The sequence below is a fragment of the Aquila chrysaetos genome, chromosome Z (assembly GCF_900496995.4).
Source record: "Aquila chrysaetos chrysaetos chromosome Z, bAquChr1.4, whole genome shotgun sequence".
NCBI classification, from domain to species: domain Eukaryota; kingdom Metazoa; phylum Chordata; class Aves; order Accipitriformes; family Accipitridae; genus Aquila; species Aquila chrysaetos.
Genome location: NC_044030.1, coordinates 4,387,954 through 4,404,889, shown reverse-complemented (window position 1 = coordinate 4,404,889; position 16,936 = coordinate 4,387,954). Strand labels below are relative to the sequence as shown.

Here is a 16,936-nt window from a genome sequence, read left to right as displayed (position 1 = left end):
GCTCATCTCTTGTTAAACTTACATATGTATATAAGGCAGGTAACGGCACGGTATTCAGCTTTTTCAAAGGAATTTAAGGGGGGCTGGGGGATCTGCTGAAGTTAAAATTGTTTATTCCCAAATTTATTAGATAGTTCCGATAGTGCGGTTGTGCGGAACATAATTATCAGAAGAAAAAATCTTGCTCAGAGGTTAACGCCGTACAAATGGGGATAAAACATTTAAAATCGCGCTTAATTATTCTGGCGAAGTGAAACGCTTTAATTCTATTTTCTGTCTTTCCTCTAATGATTTTCTCTCCCCAAAACTTTCATCGCGAATAGCACACCTGCATTTCAGAGCAAAAAGTAGGCCACTCGGAAAACCCTCTGTCCGGGCAGTGGGAGCGTGGGATCCGGAATCAGGGTGCTCGGTAGGTCCGTGGCACCCTCTGAAGAGAATTCGGATTAAAACAGGACACACTTCGTCCGTCTCTTCACTAGACGAAATCGCTTCCAGTACATCGTAACTATAAAATGTATTATTTTTTTTGTTGTTTGCATAACTTAAGGTAGACTCCTGTCCTGCAGCTGGTACTCAAAGCAAAACTTCCATTAAGGCGAGGGGACATTTTTCCTGGGAAAGAACGGAGTACGGTCTCAAAAACGAGGGCAGAAAGTTTGGTGAGTTTTTTGGAAGTCGATTTTTTTTTTTTTTAAAGTCTGAGTAGAGTGTTATTATGAAAACGTGCTTAAGTAGTAAACCGAGGACTTCTGAACACGCCTTGGTTGTGCACGTTTGACTTGAACTCTGCAAAACCGGGTAAGATCCCACTCCCACTGCAATCAAATACAAGATGCTGCTGGGTTCCGCCACAGCAAGAAGGGTCCTTGAATTGCTCTTGCTCACACAGAGATGCAATTCGGGATTGCTCCATGCACCCGTCTGGAGGTACACCCCAAAACCCGGGGCTCCGGGGCGCTCACGGAGCCACGCAGGATGCCTCAAAAACGAGATGGGCGTTTCCCTGATAAAAAGGTACCAACCGGCTCATCCCAGCCGGGGATGTGAGGAGCATCCAACTCTCCTTCCCCGAGCTCCAGTGTCCTCTTTCAGCTGAGATCGTTATTGTCACCAGAGGAAAACGATGAAGAGTTATAGGAATTGGTCAATTACCACCACCACCACCCCCCGCCGCCTTTTTTGGGGGTGTGGGAGTGTGTGTGTGCTTTCCAGACATGCTTAAAGGCTATCATTTTCCCCAAGCGGTGTAGAAACGACAGGAGAAATTTTCAAAACTGTCTACTGTTTTCCCGCTCCCCCCCCCCCCCCCCCCCCCCCCGCCCCAGATGGACAACTAGACTTGCCGAACACCGGAGGGCGGGTAGGCGGGGGAAATTATCTTAAAGAATGGTTAAACCCACAGCCGCACTAAACGTGGACCTGCGGGGGGGGGGGACCCACCTGGAAGTGGGCATCAACAGTGTGTAGGAGCAAGCCTGCAGTCCCCACTTCGGTGTCACACCCCCCCGCAGGGATTTCCTGTCCCTATAGATCTGCAGACATCCCGTAACGTGCCATACAGCACAGCTCTGCGGCTATATATTAATTATTAAGACATTATAAGAGGGGAACGCCTGAGTCACAAAAGGCAAGGAAGCGTTGAGGAAGCGTTCCCAGTCGAAGTTCCTGCCAGGTGAGGAAGCCCCCCCGACCCCCCACCCCGTGTCCTGCACGGACAGCTTCTCCCCAGACACCAGCAGCACGTTGCTCCCAGAAAAAAACCCACTTTTTCCTCATACGCAGGTTGCCCCAAAAACAGGATGGGAAGGAGAGCGGGACGCAGGTAGACTCCTTCCAGAGCAGGGAAAAAGTCTCTTTGCTTTCTCTTCTCTTTCCAGAGCGAACACCTACGCAGAATGATGGAACCCCCCTCCCACCTCCGACGGGCACCGCGGGCAGCCCCCGCCAGACCCACTCCCCCCTCCCGCCCCGACAAATCCAGCGAACTTCACCGGAGTAAAACCGCCAGCGTTCAGGCAAACAGCAACTACAACAACAACAAAAAGCACTTTTCTCTCCCCCCACTCTCCCCGCGCCGCGCCCGGCCGGGTTCATACCGGTTTTTCATCCCGACAGAACTGTTTCTGCCCGGTTTTGAAGCCGCCCTGAGCGGGTCGGTGCCCGACCCCTGCACGCGCCTCTCCCCCCACCCCCGAAGGGGTACGTGTCTTAAACACGTAACGATAACAACAGCGGTAACAGCGTACGACATTCTACTTACCACTATTACCAATCTTATTATTAATAACCACCGTTAGCACTACCATTAAAAGAAAAGGACAAAGAAACCAACCTGCGGAGCGGAGCGGACCCCTCTCCCCGGCACGGACGGACAGACGGACGGACAGGGAGGTACCCCCCCCCCTCCTCCTCCTCCTCCTCCTCTTCCTCCTCCTCCTCCGCGTCCCCCCCCCTCCCCGGGGCTCGGGCCCCGGTGGGTGGGAGCCGCTGCCCACCACCGGTCGGTACATCACGGGCTGGTACCGGCGGCGGGAGGGGCGGGGGGGGGGCACGGCGGGGAAGGCGGGGGGGGGGGATGCGGCGGCGCGCGAGGCGCTGCTGCCCCCTGGCGGCACCGCGTGGCGGCCCCCCCCCCCCCCCCCGCTCCGCACCCGCGGAAGCTGCGCGGAGCCGGAGCCAGCGGCCCCCCCCCCCCCCCCTCCGCCTTCCCTTTCAGGCTTTCTCGGGGTTTTCGCACCCGCCCCCCCCCCCCCCGCCCCGCTGCCGCAGGAGCCGGGAAGGAAGAAACGGGGAAACAGCAGAAAAGGCAGGAAAAATTAATAATAATAAGGAAAATTTAATAATAATAAGGAAAAATTAATAATAATAAGGAAAAATTAATAAGGATTAGAAAAAAGCATGCGGAAGAGGCGCAGGTAAAGGCGGGAGAGAGCAAACGCAGCCTTCCTCTCGGCCATGTCCGTGCCCCGCTGGGAAAAATTATAAAAAAAAAAAAAGAAAAAAGAAAAAAGTCAGCATAAGCCTGAAAATAAAGGAGACTTTCCGCTTTCTAAGAGTTGCCCGCAACTTTGGAAAACCACCGGGAAATGTGGCGGGGCGGCCGGGGCGGCGCGCACCCTCCCGCGGGTGCAGGCTGGGGCGCGTCCCTCTGGAGCTGCCGGGGGCCAAAGCGAAAAACAGGGATAAAGGGGCGGAAAATTGGAAAAGGCGCGGGGCGCGGGGGGGTGGGGTGGGAGGGGGCGGGAGGAGGTGCGAGGGGTGAGGAAAGAGGGCAGAAATTTTAGGGAAATGCAATTAAGTGAGGCCGAGGAGAGGGGTCGCACCAAGGGCGGGTGCGGAGGCAGGGACGCGGCCGAAAAAGACATGAAATGAAATGTGAACAATTACGTGCAGTGGGGAAAAAAACAGTTGTGTGGGTTGTGGTTTTTTTTAAATCTTTTTCTTTTTCCTTTCCTTTCCTTTCCTTTCCTTTCCTTTCCTTTCCTTTCCTTTCCTTTCCTTTCCTTTCCTTTCCTTTCCTTTCCTTTCCTTTCCTTTTTCTTTCCTTTTCTTTTTCCTCCGTTGGGCAAAAGCAGCAGTTCCATCAGCCAGGGCAGATGCTCTCCAGTCCCCCCCCCTATCCTGCGCCACGCTCCCTCGTGGGAGTTCTGCTGCTGTCCGTGGGGATACCCACTGCTGAGATGCAGTGATAGCACACAATTTCTTGAAAACTTTGTGGGGGGAAAAAAAAGTGGGTTTGAGGAATCGAGTGGAGCTCTCAACACTGCATAGTGACATTTAAAACCAGCGGGACCCAGGAGGAAAGTTGACTCCCTGAACCGGGCAGCTCTGTAAAGTTAATTACTAAAACCCAAAAGGGACAATTTATTCCAGGCTTTATTGTAACCATAATTTATAAGCCCCCACCCCCTGGATTCCTCTCCCATTGCAGGGAGACCAGAACTAGATTTGGGAAAACAATATCAGGGGTGGCTCATGATAAAAAAAATTGCAACTCGACCCCAACCCCCCCACCCCAGGCCCAATCCTTCCCACAGAAAGGTGAGAGTTCGCAGATTCAGGTCTCCGTACGTGGGAGCTGTCTCAGTGCAAGCTGTGCTCCTTGTCCTTTGGGAACCACAACTCGAGGAGTAAGTTCCCTCCAGCCACCCCTTTTGTCATCGGCTGGTGCTTTCATCAGAAAGTAGGAGGAAAACTAATCTTGAAGGGAAATGCATGTTTATTCATGGAGATTAGTTTTACTGACCCCCCTCTCTGTGACAGAGTTTTGCTGCTACTGAGAGTAAACCACCAAGTTTGGGACATCAGCAGAAAACAGCTATTTCAGATGCCAGCTGACCCTTTCAAAGCTGTTTTCATTGCAACTGTGATGAAGAATTGGGGTCTTGTTGCTGCTGCCAGGCCCTGCTTCCCACACAGCCCTTCTCCTCCTTTGCTTGTGATTACTTATCCCACAACATGTGAAATAACTAGTTTTTCTTCCTAAAATATTGGGGTTTTTTTGTTTTGTCTGAATTTTCAGACAAACCTATAAACATGAAAAATGTTTTCTTGGTATTCATCAACCGACATTCAAAACTCAAGTGCAATGAAAATAAAGTTCTAGATACCTGAAAACCAAATCATCTTTCATTCGCCTAGGGATTGTTGTAATCAAGAGTATTGCCTGAGCCAAACTTTTCTTCGTCCACGGGTATGGGTACAATAGTCTTCCTCTGTGAGCTCATGTTTAATGGTTGTTAAAAGCAATGGTTAGATGTTCAGCTGCTTCTCTTGAACTGTATCAATGTGCCTACCATATAATTTTGCCAAACAGAAACCAGACAATTAATGAAACAGAATTCAAAGTCCATACTCTGTTACATGCTTTTGAAAGAGTAAGATCAAAATAGATGGACATAAGATGCAGTGTTTTTTTCCTGCCATGTCCAGAGCAGCAGGGGTAAATGTTAGATGCTAGATGCCAAAAGGCTATATTAAGGCTTGGAGCTACTTTCCCTCCCCTTTATTCTTAGATGCATTTTTGAGGATCCCGAGGTTTTCCATATATTTAGAATAAAATTAAAACTGTTAGGCTGCAATGTAGACACTCACTTTCTCAGCCTGAGTCACTGCGACACATAACACCACCACTACTGTTGTTTTTGTTAGGTATTAAATTACTAATCAAATAAATTAATATGTTACAGGGGTACAAATATAAAATATCAAAGTTAAGTTTATGATTCCTTTTCTTTCCGTTAATGTCTTTAAACTTTTATGTTTTGGACTATTTATCTTTTAGAAATGTTGAGCGATACTGAGATTATGTATTTTTTATTTTAGGATTAAAATGTAGAGCGAGAACATATTCAGCTTTGCTGCCCCATACAGATATCATGCTACAACTCTTTCTTAAGGCATATTGGCATCCTGAGACCTTCACGTTCTGACCCAGAGGTGATCTTGTAAGATCACTGCTGCTCTTCATGCAGTAAGGCCTCTTGACTTGGGGCATGAGCAATTACCTGACTTCCACTAAATTCCCCAAAAGCAAGAGAGGATCTTTAGTCCTTGAAGTACAATCCACGACACAAACCAGACTGTAACCGTAATGATTTTTAAGCGAACACATTCACTTCACAAACATTTACGAGATTTAAAAATTTATTAAGCACACATTCCAAAATTCAGGTCACGTATTTTGTGATTTTACAAAGTGGATGAAAACAGCAGTTTATCTCTGAGGATGATTCCCAACAGGAAACTGAGAGTCTATAGGACCAACTGACTCATAACATCTTATTTCATCTGTGAAGAGATGAACACTTTTGTTGATGAAATTAGCTTCACTGGAAGAAGGAAGTATTTTAAACAAAATTACAACTACGATGTCTTTTCTACTTCCTGATACATAATACAGTTCAGATTTACAAATATTTGGTAGGCCAGACACCAGCAATTAGTCACTCTCTGGACTGACCATCAGCTGAGTATTCCTGTAAATACTACTTCTTTTGGCTGCACCAGGTAAAATAATACCTATCAAACTTCCAGAAGAAAGTAACTGAAACAAGCACCTACCCTTAGAAAACACAGCTTTCTTTTAAAAACATTTTGAACAACAAACCGATAATCCTTTCAATTTCCTAAAAGTGACTGCTTGCCTCCCTCACTGCCCTTAGAAACAACTCAGCCTTTAAAACTCAAGGAAAAGAATGCAATTAAGTAAGCAACAGCAACTAAACCATGAAACTCGCAGTTTTTGCTCACGGAGGGAAAAGAATCAGATAGTCAAATAAGAACTGTGTTGTTATTATTAGCATTTTTTTCCTAGGAAGAAATTAATGCACTATGGTAATAGGCAGCAGTACTGGAAGACAGTGCTGAGTTAAATGGGTTCTTTTGTAATTTATTTAGTAAAAGAAAAAAAGACCATATTTACAATAGGCATTTTTTTCACACTCATAGACATCTCCTGCTACATGCATTGTCCTTACGGATTGACCTCGATATTTTAAAATGAGTCTAGCATGAAAAACAGAGCTATTTTGGCATCCCTGAAGAAACTTTAATTTCTGCAATGAATGGTTTTGGTCTTGGCAAAGGGGCAGTGGTCTTCTTTCACTAGTGAAATTCAGTGTCGTTAACAATACAACTGTGTGTGATTTGAGGGACTGGATAGCAGGGTCTGACGGCCGGATCCAGCCTGTCCTTGGCATTTGCTGGGGTTTCCAGCAGTGATGGGAACTATGAGGAGGTCTGGCAGAGAAGCAGACTGAGCGAGCTGTGCACATTTATTCCCGAGTATGTACCACACACTTTTCCCTAACGCCTAACAATTACTGATAGGTTTGTGAAAAGCAACCACTCGCAGTGCGAGATCTTGGTTTGTTTGCAATCCCTCTACACCGCTCTGCCAAAACAGGGACGTGGCATGCGTCGACCCTTGTTTCCTCCCAACATCCTTTCACGTTTTCCATTCTTCTCAGATGGTGCTGATGGTTGGGTTTTCAGATCAAGACTAACTGTTGACATTCCCCTATAAAACCTCTTTTTTTCTCAGCATATTGCGCTTGTGACAAAGGCAGCTTTTCACTACTTCCCACCATATTGTTACCATCCAACAGCAACAACAACAACCCCCCCAATAGATTGTCCAAACATTGATTCTCACATTTGCTACTGCTAGGTTATTAAACACGTTTGTTTGGCATTCAGCACGGGATTCCTTTCCTGTTGCCCTCAGCTTGTCTGCAGACAGAGGTGACGCAGACTTTGTGTCCCAAATAAATCACAAACATCCATCCTTTGATCACACTTCTGCCTTCTTATGTGAAGTAGCGCGTTTCTTCAGAGAACTGCTCATAGCCTCCCTCCTCACCTTCACCCCTCCCGACTAATTAAGTCTACATTCATCTTGTCCCCTTTGCTGAATCTACCTTCAGTCACTGACAGGTTTCTCCTTAAGAAGCTTGTGACCTCTATTACACACTCGCTGAGCTGCTTCTCTCTTAAATACTACATCCTGCTTCTTTCTAAACCCTATCTCTCGGGTCGCTACACCTTCTGGCTTCCTCTTCCTCAGAGGGCCTTTGTTAAATATTTCTTTCCAGCTACACCCAACCTGACAAGCTCCTAGTGCTACGACATTAAGAACACCACGAGTAGCATAAAGTGCACAATATCTTTAATTCACACTACCAGTAAACTTGTTTTTTCCCAGCAAATTAAATGGAAAACCGCTGCTCTCTATTAGTTGCACACACAAGAAAAATGGCAATTTTCTTCAGTGATAAGTCAGTAACATCATAAAACTCAATGAATTGTGTGGATTAGAGTCATAAAAACAGCACTGTGTCAGATTTTGTTTTCTCGCTGTCTTTTATGTTTAGGTAGTAAGTTTAGTTCACTGTACAAAGTGAGGATGAACAATAAGATCTTGGCTTTTGATCATGAGATCAAAGATGGACCAGAGAAGACAAACCCCACTTCATATGATATCATTCTGCGTAATCTTGCTTCTTTGTAAACAAGAAGCATGGGAAGCCTAAGTACTGATGTTAAAATTGCCACTCTCCAGTAAGGTCACTGAAGGCTCTCTGTAGTAATTTGCCTTTTTGAAGAACACGTCAAATTCAATATGGCTGTTGGGCACTAAAAACTAGCTGCTGTGCCTTGAAGTCCACCGACACCATTGTTTTCTCAAGGAAAATGTGCTGGCAGAAGCTAAGCTGGAGTGATGCACCTGTGTATTTTTCAGCATGAGGGGAAACGCATGGCTTTCCTAATCCATCCTTGAGCTGATGGAAAGCAGAGGCAGCATCATGACTACCACCTTTCGAGTGTCAGGCAACACAAAGAGCCACCTGCTTGTCCTGTCACCAGAACCTCTCTTAACGTTATGTTCCAATTCTTCATCTTTTCAGTGATTTATTGGTGAATGCTGCAGTTTCACCACTTAATTGTAATAGTCACAGATAGAAAGTCTCCCAGTTGGTTTGCTAAACAACAAATCCAGACCACAATTTGCAGGAAAGGGTCAAAATGCAGGCAAAGTTAGTGGATGCTGTATCTAAAGCTTTCTTTAGAAAAGCTTTCACTCCTCATGCTCATTTCTTCAAAATCCAAACTTTTGTGACTGGCAAAATCAGCTCTGGAGATTTATACTTCAGCCAACATCCTCTATTACCCACCTTTGTTTTATCATCAATTTCTGTAGAGTGAAGACAATCTTTTTTGATGGTACTATTGTGCAAGTGCTCTTGGCGGGGGGGGGGAGTAATTTGCTCCTTCTTTTCGACTGTATGTTGCTTATTCTCCAGCCTTGCACAAAATCTGAACTGTTGACACATCTCATTAGTTATTTATTCAACAACATAATCAGGCAATTTTGAACAGTTTTGCTTGTGTGCTATACTTTTGGGACCATATTTATTGTCTACCATGTCAACAAAAACACACCAAAAAAATCTCATTCATGATACATTTTGAAATGAGTAATTTTCTGGGACAGCATCATGCTTTCTGTGACCAAAAATTGATGCTTTGCTGTGAAAACTATCTGATTTTATACACAGACTTTCATGTCTTTTCACCCTCAGAACAAGTATGATGCTGACTGCAAATAGGAGAAGAGTGGCTGTTCCAAAACTCAGTGCTCTTCCTGTAATAAATTTTTTTTTTTTAAGTATATCGGCTGTGTGATTGAAGCTACTCAGGACTATTTTTCAGCAAGATCTTGAGTTGTGAATGACAATTATTTTCATTTCTCAAAAGGTGTACATTACTGCCAGTAACAACCTTTTTTGTATTTATCAAAGTACCAAGAACAGTTCTGAATCACTCATGATAAAGTCTCCATCTTTCTGTATAGCCCTAAATTTTTTTTAGAACGTCATGTTACTCGGGGCAAATTAGATAATGAATTTAACATCGATCTGAGACAGCATAGTGAAGAGTCGGATGTATGATTAATCAAGAAGAAACTCAAGGATGGCAGTGCAACTAGTGCCAAATCATAGTTTCATGGAAAATGGTTTTAATAAAAAAAATGCGACATCAGTTTTTATGAGATAACTGGGTTGACTGTTAAGAGTAACTGCATAGTTCCACACAGTGTTGTTTGATTTAGCAATGCATGACAGTCTGACTGAAGACTATCAGGCTATCATTAAAGCCCACATTATTATGAATTAGGAACTGGTCAACCAGTAGACCTCAAAAAATTGGTGTTAGTGGAAAAACTGTCAATTAACTGTCTTCCTGACAGGATTCTTATTGATTAATTGATGACTATCTTCTTTCTAATATTTTATTAACTATCTGAAACTAAATTAAAAATCACAACTGGCAATATTTGCACAAGATATAAGCTTTGGACAAGAGAGAAATAATGTTAGTTATAGGGGAGTCATAGAGTATATTCTAGGTTTGTAGCTAATTTGGGTCAGTCAAAGCATTTTCTAGTATGTGCAAGTCAAATGCAAAATCATGCATCATGGGACAACAATTGCAACCACCTGCAGACTGGTGGTTCTTTTGAAAAGCAATAACCTTGTCGAGGCTCAGAATCTACAGGCAACTCAACAGGAATTCTCATCTTGAGACTGCTGAAAAAAAGACAAATCTGTTCTCAGATAGTGATAAGGAATTAGTGTGTACAGAAAGATCATTTCGCATTTTCGTACAAGTCAGGAACAGTGCGTCACAGCCAGGACACTGTCTTGTGTTCACGTGTTCTCAGGTCCACCTTTTACAATGGAAGCTGAAAAATTGGAAAGCACCCCTAAAAACTATTTGAATGCTGGGGAAAACAAAAACGTAGGTCAGGCACATAAACATATATCTGCCTATCAGAAAAAAAAAAAAAAGTCTTCCTTAAATGACATAAGTAGCTTTACAGAGAGAAATGTACTGAAGGGGTCTTCCTTGTAGGAGGGAAAAAATGCAGATGAAAAGCTGTATTTGTCAAGAATAGGCAGATATCTTCAATGGACAGAGGACACCACAAGTACAAGGGAAGAGAAGAGCTCTCTGAGCCTTGCTATCCTGCTTCTGAGATGTATTTTAGCACATTAGTAAGCTCAGTGGAGGCTATCGTGTGAAAATCTACAGCCCGCAAGACACAAGAAGTCAGCTGAGATTATCTCAGTTTCGGTCTGGTTTTCTAACCTGAGGGGATCGCTTAAACCACCTAACGTTAAACAATTTAGGAAGCTATTCCCTGTAGGCACTCAATAGTCACTGGAGGGAGACAGAGTCCTCCATGAGAGCACTGAGGGACTGTTTTCAGGAGGAGGTGTTTTTTTTTTTTACAGTTGTACGGGGTGTCCAAGAAAAAGAACAATTTCCTGATGCTGGTGATAAGGCAGCATGGTGCTGATGTGTGTACGTTGCCTCTCCGTCTCCTGCTCCTCGGCAGCCAGAGATACCTGGAAACCAATACTTAGCCAGGCAGGGAGGGGAAGAGGATACCCCAAAATTGTTGTCCCAGGTGTCCCAGGAAGCAGAGCGGTCTCCAAGAGGAGGGTGGTCCAGGAGCAGGTGGTATTTCAGGTGCGGTGTCTGCACAGAAGCCAACGAAGACAGTGTAATTGAAGGGCTAAACTCTCCTCTGGAACAGCAGCAGATGTCAACATGAATGGCGTGCCTGGTTATTTGGATGCCAGCTCCACAGCATAAATTTCAGGGACAGGAGTGTCAGACAGCCGGCCTGTGAGGCTCGGTTTCATCTGTCTCTGTTGTTTGGGAGGGAGAGGTGGCATTCTGCTGCAGGAAATGGGAGCCAAAGTGGGGGGGACAAAAGCTGTCAGCACAGCAAGAATCCAGCTTTTCTTCATGCAAAACCAAGATGTAAAATTATGTTCCTGTGAAAGCAAAAATTCCAGCTGCCAAACCACACACTCCTCTATACAGCAAGAAAAATCAAAACATGTACACTCATGGAGAAGAATTCCTGTGTTTTTAGCGTACAAGCAGCCCATAAAGAGGCATGCCTCTCCCTCTCTGAGCACCCTTTATTTTGTGCAACTGTGAAATAAAGATCTCCGGGAACTGCCCCTTTCCTCTTTGCTGAATCATTCGCATTCAGAACATGATGTCCAAACTGCTGTCCAGACTGTGGGACTGAGCCCACACACTACCCTGGGCAGCCTGATGACCACTCCAGTGCCAACGACACGACCCAATGGAAGTACTGTCCATGGCTACACCAGAGCTGGTAAGCCGCACAGTAAATAAGTGACCCAGTAACACCAGCTCTGATCCTGCTCTACCCGAAACCCACAGCTCAGGTCCAGGTTCAACAGCAGTCCACAAGGTAGTAATGAAAATGCTAAAGGAAAGTGGCAGTGGCAAGAAATTATCCCTCTGGATTTCCACTAAACCATCTCCCTCAAGATCTCTCTTCAGTGTACGCTACTGCTTTCTAAAACTGGATGTATTTGAAGAGGAGAGTCTTGTCATGCTTTAGACCTTCTTCACTCTCTTTTCTTCATCTTAACTGACATCTGCCAGGTGACTCTGGCCTCCCCACTTGGATTTATTTTTTTAGTGTCACCTCCGTCCTCTTTTCTTCTCATATAGAAACTTGTCAAATCCCGTCGCCTCTCCCTGCACATCAGAGAACAGGGGAAAAATGCCATTGCAGTGCCTGTAGTTCAAACTAGTGCTGTGCTGTGACCCAGCTGCACCCCGAGGAAATGCACACAGCCATATGCTTTCAGGTTTTCCTTACAGAGATGGTAATTCAGGTTGTTAGTTGATTGTTTTATTTCATGACATAAAATAATACAAGCAGGTGAACATCCGCATAGATTTTCCCTGTGGCCAGCTTTTTTTGATACAGATGACCTGGTATGTTATCTTAAAATCATGCCCTCACAAATGCTATAGTGGTAAAAGAACAGACACCGATCATAAACTTTTACCTGCTACTGGTTTTGCACAAAGGTGGGAATTTTGTATTAAGCTCATAAAGTCTTCTAGACATTTATATTTAAGTTCCATTACTGTGTATCATGAACGATAACTTTAACTATAACATAACTATATACTGAAGCATAACCATATACTTAATTTGTATTATTTGAGCTTTATAAAATATGGAAACTATTGACCATATAGTGTTTAATTGCAAACCCAGATATAATTATGAGTGATCCTCAAAGTCTTTTCAAATACACCACGGGCTTCTTTGAAGAGAGAAGGTAATGTCAACTCGTAAAAGAAAATGGAGTTTCCATCTCTACACTCAGACATTTACAGTAAGAAAGGACCATTTGTATCACATAGTCAGAGGTCTCTATTTCTAAGCTGTCGAAGGTCATGCAGGAAGATAACGCGAGGCATATTTTTACCAAAAGCTTTCCTGCTGCGAGCAGCAAAGCAGCAGCACTAGCAGTTTCTATAGCTGCTCTGCCTGATGGGAGCTGCCATCGTGTGTCTGAGGGCAGACCTGGGCCCATAGGGACTGCTAACAAGCTGGGGTTTTACCTGCAGATCTATCAAAAGAGTTATTAACACAACCACACACAGAGAGAAGAGCGCATGATTGCTTCCAGCAACGCTAAATTTAGGGACTGCAGATCACACAAACAGTGGGGTAGTGTCACAACACCCATCCTCATCTCCCCCACTTTGACAAGTACCTGCTCCTGAAGAAGAAAAGGAGCTCCTGCTGCTCGCCCAGGAGTTGGGAATGGGAGTGCTAGGGAGGGACACAGAGTTAAGCCTCCCCCAGGGGCAAAAAGCTTTAAAATCATTCTTAAACTGCTTTGCCATTTTTCCTTTGTGGAACCTGTGCATCAGGAGCAGGGATGAAAAGATGAAGGAGTAGATCCTGCTTTTATGGCATGGCTTAGACTAACGGGGTCTGCGCAGCAAAACCAGCAGACACCCAAGGGAGGTGCCTGGGTGCTGCTATGCAGAGCGCATTTTATCTGCCTGCAGCAATGGTCAGGCAGATCCCGAGGCCCCTGCTGATCATTAGGGAAGTGCCTTTGGACAGACAGGTCCTGCTCCAAAGTCCACTGAAGGCAACTGGAGCCCTTTCCAACACCTTCAGTGAGCTGCAGCTTGAAACATGCACTGCGGACCTGCCTGGCCAGTTCAAGCAACCTGGTTATATACCTGTGCAGGGGTGTCTTGATGAAACACTTTGATCAGACTTTTATTTCATATTTCTTTGTCTATGAAGCTGAATTGATAGTCACACAAGTGGTGCCAAGCCGCCAAGTCTCTCTGCCCCTTTGCAGAGGTGGAGGAAACTAATTCTACCAACCGAGAGGTTTCTCCATCACAGCATGCAAGCCAAGGCACTCTGACGTTCTCCCATGAATACAGTGTGTATGTTTACATTCAACTTTTCCTTACCTGGAGATTTGCAGTTGAAAAGGTCCTGAATGGATCAGGAGTCTTTTTGACACAGGAGAAAACTGAGACATAGATAGAACGCCTTGCCCGGGAGGAATTGTGGAATATTTATTCATTTAAATTTAAATGGTAATTAAGGTGAAAAAATTGCCTAGACAAGGCTCTAGGCATCTAACACATTAATAATAATAATAATAATAATAATAATAATAATAATAATAATAATAATAATACAAAGTCCCAGCAGCAAAAACAATGATTTGAAACAGTATCTTTGCCAGCCAGTTACAAAAGCTTTTTTGCAGTCCTACATCACTCCAGGAAGAATATTGCCATAGCTCTCCAAAAAACCTTACTGAACAGATGTCTTTTGCAGCATGCCCAGAAGAGCGACAGCCCTAAATCATACACATTACACAACAGAAAGGAGGTTAAGATTATCTGTGCAACCTTAACTTCAACACAACACCCATATGCCGTGGCTTGGCATGCCTTTGCAAACTCCTAGTCCTTTAACAAAGACTTTTAAAAGTTGTTGGTCTATTCACTAACTCTGTTATTAAAATTAAAATTTTAATCTCCTAGCATTCATAAAAAACCTACTTTGGAATTAAAGGGAGACAGGGTGTCAGAAATGAGTGGCAAAAAAATGAATTTTGTCTTTAAAAGCATTGCAAAGCTCTTTTGAGGCTAAGCTTGGGGACAGGAAGCATTTGTTTGGTTTTTTTTAATAAGAAGGCAAAAGTCAAGAGTTTGGTAGACAGTTTTTTTCTATTCTGTACCATACAGGCAGGTAGATGGTGTAAAACCGAGATCCAAAGCACTTTGTTAACTGTCGTATAGACACTAACACTTTGGAGACAGCCCATCCACTGACAGACCGGTCTGGCACAGCAAGGAGAACTGGATAGTAAGTCCCTGTGTAAGGTCTAACCCTACAACCGTTACACAGGCAGATCTACATGGCATCTGGATAATCTTTGAAAAATCTCCTTTGCTTCACCCATTCTCAGTCTCTTCAAAACCCCCTGCCTTTCAGCAGAGGTGTCTGCAGATGCTTACCCCATCAGTGGCTGCTCGACCCTCTGCGTTGGTGCACAGCTCGCATTCTTATCTACAAAGACTGAGCCATATGCTTTAACACCATCACCACTTTATATACGAGCTGCCCTCCAGGAACTCTACGTGATGAATGCTACATGTGCCTCCATCACCTGAGTACCCTACAGAGCACAGCAAGTTGCTTTCTTCTGCTTTGGGCAATGTGAGGACAGGATGAGAGTTTTGCACATATTATAGCCACAGAGGACCGTTTTACACTGTAAGTTAAATCCAGTCCTGCTTAGCCTGTGCTCTGGGATAAAAGAGCATTAACCTCCGGGAAATAAGGTCTCCCAAGAGTGAGGCTGAGCCAAGGTGCTGCTGTGCAAAGGCAGTGTGGCCTCTGTATCCCTTCCTGGTCCTGACTATTTGCATTTACCAGCTAAAGGGTTGCTAAACCTGGTATAGTGAGCAAAGCGTAGGAGCGGGACCACCTACTGATGGAGGGCATGGTTGCACCTGTTCTCCAAAAATGAGAGGAAATTCAGGGGGGCAGTGGTGAAATATGAGGTTCTTTTAAAGTAGCTGGATCCAGTCCAATGAGCAGAATTGGCTTTTTTTGGTAAGGAATGGGGGTAACTGCCTGGGGTCACTGGCTGTCAAAGAGCAAGATCAGAGAAATCCAAATGCCTGGGAGATAGAAAGGAAGGGTCTTCCTGAAGCCTCTCTAAGTCTAATACTTTACATCTCCAAAAAATAGGACAGAAAAACTATATAGGAGAGGCTGGTACTTCTCTCTGTTGGCAAAATTAGATTCCTTATAATCTAGTAGGCTGGAGAAATCCGCTGCCATTCAGAAGGTGGGAAGAGAAAAGGTCTAGGCTAATGCCGTCTCTTCAGCAGCTATTCATAGATGGTTTGAAGGAGACTGATGTTAGTGTTAGCAGAAAAACTATTCAAGCTTAGCCACGTGGCCTGACCCCAGCTGGCAGCATAACTACAGAAGTTTCTCAGAAACAGCAGTCGGTCTGTTTAGCTTTGTGAGAAGAAATCAGTGCAAGTGGGCAGCTCACACTCTCACAGCTATAAAAACTTCTATGATAAGAGACTATATTGGATAAAAAAGGTCTAGAGGGTTATACTGTCTACTAAAAAATTAGCCCCAGTTTAAGGAAGTTTTACTGTCTTTTATATAGCATTACCTTTCCATGCTTGGCAAACAGACCAAATAAATATGATGCAAACTGGTTCTCCACAAGATAAATATATTATTGTGTCCTTTCTTCCAGCTTCTGACTATGGAAAAGTAATTTTTCAGTTAGTAAGGAACCAGAGGGGGATGTTACAACTTTACACAGAACAAACCTTTTGGTACAGCCTAACTGATGCTTGTTTGTGCAGTGGCCTAGAAGCTGAGTCCCGATATCCTCAAAGAAGTGTGTGATGAGAGCCTTGGCTGAGCTGAGCCTTCAGGTGACGCTGTCTGACTTTTTCTTACTGTAAGCATCCTCACTAGTGTTATCTCTCAAGCCATGTTTTCTTAAAATGTTAATTCCTAAACATAAGAAAAATTTAAATAGCAGAATATCAGGTCTGCAGGAGGAGAAACTAAATAGGAGTAGGGGAATTAACTCCCTTGTCTCCCTGTACCTTGTAGTCTTCAATACCGGTCTTGTGCTCCACTCCAGCAGCATTTGATGGCCTCTTGCACTGTACAATCTTCAGACAATTCCTCTCAGCCTCCTAGGAAATGTTCCTTCCTTCTCTCTTCTTTTCCGGGGGAGATGATTTCTCACCATGATCAGTACCCCACCCCTGCTCAGCCTGCGATTGTACATCACTCCAGAAACACCCTGCTGTTTCTCCCAGGGAAGGCTCTGTCTCCCTGTTTTTACAGAAGGCTTTGCCTGCCTAAATAGCAAGAGCCATGGCAAAGGAAACTGGTTGGCTTCCCAGACACAGCCTTTCAAACAAAGCACACAGTAAACTGCAAACAGATAAAACACCCCCTTCACAAGGTGTATCACCTGCAGGATAC

General features: G+C 44.4%; 1 long non-coding RNA gene across 1 annotated transcript in view; it reads right to left on the bottom strand.

Moving 5' to 3' along the window:
* LOC115336894 overlaps positions 1 to 2,445 on the bottom strand; it is a 129,804-nt gene extending 127,359 nt beyond the window's left edge. The window contains exon 1 of the long non-coding RNA XR_003921962.1: positions 2,336 to 2,445. This is a non-coding gene — a long non-coding RNA (uncharacterized LOC115336894). The remainder of the gene's footprint in view (positions 1 to 2,335) is intronic.
* Between the last annotated feature and the right edge of the window lie 14,491 nt (positions 2,446 to 16,936).